This window comes from Alexandromys fortis, unplaced genomic scaffold (genome assembly GCF_014885135.2).
Source record: "Alexandromys fortis isolate MF-2015 unplaced genomic scaffold, M_Fortis_MF-2015_v1.1 scaffold_210, whole genome shotgun sequence".
In the NCBI taxonomy this organism is placed as follows: Eukaryota; Metazoa; Chordata; class Mammalia; order Rodentia; family Cricetidae; genus Alexandromys; species Alexandromys fortis.
Window position 1 is genome coordinate 1 of NW_026068101.1, and position 5,000 is coordinate 5,000.

General features: G+C 38.2%; 1 protein-coding gene across 1 annotated transcript in view; it reads right to left on the reverse strand.

The window, feature by feature from the left end:
- Positions 1 to 1,391: 1,391 nt before the first annotated feature.
- The window catches only part of Asb3 (ankyrin repeat and SOCS box containing 3), a 114,877-nt gene continuing 111,268 nt past the window's right edge, over positions 1,392 to 5,000 (reverse strand). The window contains exon 10 of the mRNA XM_050123882.1: positions 1,392 to 5,000. This exon is cut by the window's right edge and continues 408 nt beyond it. The gene's annotated coding sequence lies outside the window, so the exon portion shown is untranslated.

The following is a 5,000-nucleotide window of genomic DNA, read 5'->3' on the forward strand; positions in this document are numbered from 1 at the left end:
TCCATAGGTTCCATAGCTTTGTTTCCCATATGCCTGAGTGGTCTGTGCATATCATTGAGTTGGCTGGGCTGTGTAAGCACTGTAGCCCTGCTGGGCTGCAGCTTGGCTGTAGGTACTGTAATCTGTGGACGCCATTTTCTCTCCTTCCTCCTCGTTCTCTCCCCCTCGACAACATTCTGACCCTGTTCTTGAAACTTGCTTAGAAGAGAACACAAGTGTGATAGCTTCACTACTGATCAGGAATCTGCTCTTGTTCATGTCCCAGGTGACGCTTTCGACCCTCAGAGTGCTAAGGAGTATTTCAGTGCTACCAATCCAGCTGAATACACCCACTATGAAACTCTCTCCAAGGTTCTGCCACTTTGGGAAGTTACAATGACACTGCTGATGGTAACCACCGGAATATTGTTTCTGAAATTTGTATCAACAGTGATGATGTGGGTATTCAACCTAATTTAACATGTGACATGCATTAAAATGAGTTTAACAAGGTAAGTTAGACCACAGCGGTGGTTTAAAATAGATGATGATTTATGCACTAGAAATCCAATTCTCTTTGGCACCAATACATATCATAACTAAATTTTGTGCTGTATATATAGGACTCTTTAGCCATTACCTAAAACTAGAAAAATGCTTCTCTTTTCCAATCATATTGAAAATACATCTAACATGAAGCTTGTGTTGTCTGAATGGCTAAGCAGAGAAATGTAACTGTTAGATATTAGTTTCTATTTTTCTCTGTCCATAAACTGTGACTTATGTGGATAGCATCATTTTGGAAATAAACACCCCCAAAGAAGCAACATGTGAGAATAAAACCAATGAAATAAGGCTCCACATTGTCACCACTTCTCAAATACAATGACATTCCTTGTGACATGACACTACATAAGATTCTACTGATGATGCCTCTGTTACTGCTCATCCTGACGCTGCCACCAATGATGTTCTTGATACTACTGATAATTCTTGCTTTTCTTTTTAGTTGCTGCTGAAGCCTATGAGGAGCTACTGAAAACAATGACAATTTCAGGAATATTTTAGAAAATTTATAAAGTTTAATGTTAAATATTTCTTGACACCATATATATTGATTTCAGTATATAATATTTTTTCATTAAAATATGTTTTAAAAATATTTTAAACTGTTTCTTGGTATTGTACAAACTGTTGACATGATGTCTTGGTGACATGTTTAAGGAGAAAGCTTCTATAATACCTATCAGAGATAGAACAGATAGTGGCATATCAAATCAGACACACCTGACTATGAAAGAAGAAAAAGCAGAGAGGCAGAGGGAGAGAGACATGTTCCCTGTCTTCCCTTCTTTGTCTGTTGCATGAATCTAAATCTGTACCTTTCTGAAGAAGTCTGTCTGTCCCTGTGCTTGTTTTTTTTTTTTTGTCTGAGTCTATGTCTGTCCCTACATCTGTCCTTGTGTGTAAATGTGTGTGTCTGCCCCTTTTGTTGCTCACTCTTTTATTGAATTTCCCCATAAGAATCACCTGGGGAAGGAGTGGGATACTTTACAGAATCATTTGTGGAGTCTTACAAGGGATGAAGGTAATAACTGCAACTGATCCCAACTCACCCAGACAACAAAAAACATTACAAACACCATGTTTGCCCAGTAATGCTGCTGTGTTCAACTGTTTTGGTGGATATTCATTTAAGAGTGTTTTCAACCTCTATGTTTGCTGTTTTATACAAATGATACACATTTGTTCTGGATCGGGGGCACAGAAGAAAATAAGATTAGTTAAGTATTAGTTTAGTTTGTAAAAGTGGCTATGCAGGAAGACCAAGGAAAGTAGTGGTAATTGTTACATTGTTCTCTTAAAAGTGGGTTAACAATCAGTTTGAGTACACAGTAAGATAGCAGCCTTATATCTTAAATGACCTCAAAGCATGTTATGAACTCTGGCTGTGATGTCAAGCAAAGGTTCCAGTCTCTAGAATCAGAGAGATTTCCATATTACATCACCATGGCCTTAGTCATTGGGCTCTGAACCAGGTTTACAGGACCAGCCAAGAGTTCCCTGCTGTGTGGTAGACCTAAAATCAAATCACAAAATTTATTGTTCCTATAAAAGTCAACACACTATCACACGGAGAATATCTTCCCAGGCAAGTTGTCACATGCAGGGTCTACAAAGAATCATCGCCAACTTTCCTCATCCAGTAGCTTGCATAGAAACTTCTAGTACTGTGGAAGCTATCCAGCACAGATGCAACATGACCTTATGTCCTATATCCCAAGTGTATAGTGTGTTAAGAATCATCCACCAATCTAATTCTCGTGTGTAAATGAGGACATTGGTAGCAGCCTGTAATGTTTGACAGGAGCCCCCTTACTTCACAGCTCAGAAGGAACTATCTCACAGTATTGGAACCTTTGTTTAGTCAACTTAATCTTTGGGAGGAACGTTACCCCTGCATGCAGGGCTCCTTCATTCAGTTGTTTTACTTAGGCTTCCAAGGATGCAACTCCATTCGTTAGGCTTGGTGGCAAACCACGGTACATGTGTAGAGGTCAGAGCATCATTTTCTGGATCACACTCTTACCTCTACCATGTGGTTTCCCAACATCACACTCAACAGCATATGGCTGGCATCAAGCACCTTCACATGCTAAACTATTTAACCAGCCCCTCAAATGGTTTTAAAGGACTTCAAATGTAGTATTTTTCCAAAAGGATTTTTTCCTCCATGCTTAATTTTGGTTAACCCTTTCCCCACCACCACAGTTCTCCCATCGCTGATGAAAACTTTCCACTTGCAAGGTTTCTTTACCCTTCCACAGTGCATTTCCTCTGCCATCCCACTTCCCTCCAGGCCTGTTCTCCTCTATGATCCATTTCATGCTTTGAGTTTTACAGGCATTCCAAATTAAAAACATTTATCTGAAAATTCAAAGCTTGGAACCACATGTAAGATAAATAATTCAATTAAAAATGGGGTACAGGGGCTGGAAAGATGGCTCAGTGGTTAAGAGCGCTACCTGCTCTTCCAAAGGTCCTGAGTTCAATTCCCGGCAACCACATGGTGGCTCACAACCATCTGTAATGAGGTCTGGTGTCCTCTTCTGGCCTGCAGACATACACACAGACAGAATATTGTATACATAATAAATAAATAAATATTTTTTAAAAAATGGGGTACAGAACCACACAGAATTCTCAGAAGAATCTCAAATGGCTGTAAGACATTTAAGGAAAGGTTCAACATTCTTAGCCATCAGAGAAATGCAAATCAAAACAACTCTGAGATACCATCTTACACTTGTAAGAATGGCTAAGATCAAACACATTAATGATAGATTATGTTGGAGAGGATGTGGAGTTAGGGGAATACTACTCCATTGATGGTGGGAACAAAAACCTGTACAACCACTTTGGAATTCAGTATGGTGGTTTATCAGAAAATTGGGAATCAACATACCTCAAGACCCAACAAGACCACTCTTGGGCATATACCCAAAGAATACTCAACCATACTATGTATGTTCACAGATACATACTCCAGTGTGTATCTGTGAACATTCATGCCCCTACAGACATCCTTGTGACCATATGACTGGCTAGCAGTGACAGCTCATTGTCACTTCTCAGTATCATCAGACTCCAAGAGACTAGCATACTGTGTATTGCTGGCCTAGGAATAGATGAAGTTCAAAGTGCAGTTTCCCTGGGATAGTTGTCACTTTTTCAACCCTGTAAAGTCAAAAAATCACCAGCCAGGGTACTGAATTTTAGGGCATCAAAAAAAAAAAAAATAACCCTTAATGCTAGCTCATGGAAAACTGGATTTTTGTAATACATTTGAACACAAACAGAATACATTGAAAGATATTCTGTAAAAGCATTATGTGTATAGTTAGCCATGACCAAAAATAAATCCTGAAACAGAGTTTGAAAAAAAAAAATCACACTATTAAAAAAAACGTAGTACATACAATTTTGGAAAATCTTTGTTAAATTGAACCATCAGAACTTCTGCCTGATTTTCAATATCTAACTTTATATCTACATCAAACAAGACTTTGAATATGAGAAATGAGTTAGTCTTTTAATCCTTCTAATGAAGTCCACCTTCATCATGCTCGTTTTGAGAGTCTATTAGAGGTGGGTCCAGATGATCTAATCAAGCACAGGTTGCTGGCAGGAGGTGAAGTTCTGCCTCCTGTAGAAATCAGCCTGTGCTGCCTATTCTGACAGTAACACCCTAATACCTCCCTCTCAAGGCTAATTTCCAGTCTCTCAGACAAATGTCTTGATGATGTTTGATTTTTCTTGACTCAAGGTTTAGATAAAGCTATTGTAAAAACTCACAAGGCAGGACTCCAAGGTCTTTATTTTATCAATGCTCTAAAAATACATCCTGGTATTAAGAAGGAAAAGTAGTGTACGTATGAATAGAATATTATTGGCTATTACTGATTCATAGAAACAAACCTGCCCTCTTATTCTAGAGCTGAGTGAAGTCTGACTGTTCTATTTAGCATTAGACAACTGAAATGTACCCCTGTCTCTACAGATGTTGCTGTATGAATGCTCCTTTCAGGTCTCCTTATTAATATTCTGAGTGCAGTACAATATTTCTAAAAAGTACATAATTTTTATAGTGAGTATGCCTTTGACTTTAGGTATGTTCTTCTCTTGGCAGACTGAAAATGGGGTATATTTTGCCAAAAAGTATGAAGAACGAATCTAAGAAAACAATATGACTGAAATCTGTGTTCTTCAAAAACTTTCCCCTGAGTTTACATGTTAAAATGCAAGAATATCAACACCTCACAAATATATCTGAATTAAAAAATAAGAACAACATAGGAAAATTTCCTTTTATAAACATAGAGGATGTTGGTGCATAAATAGAATAACACTGTTAAGTGATTCGAAAGCAGTCATTATATCTTCTTCCTGGGAAGTTTATGGCTTCCATCCCTAGTTTCAAGCACAGGTGAACACGAATCTTAACTGGGAAGAGGTCACAT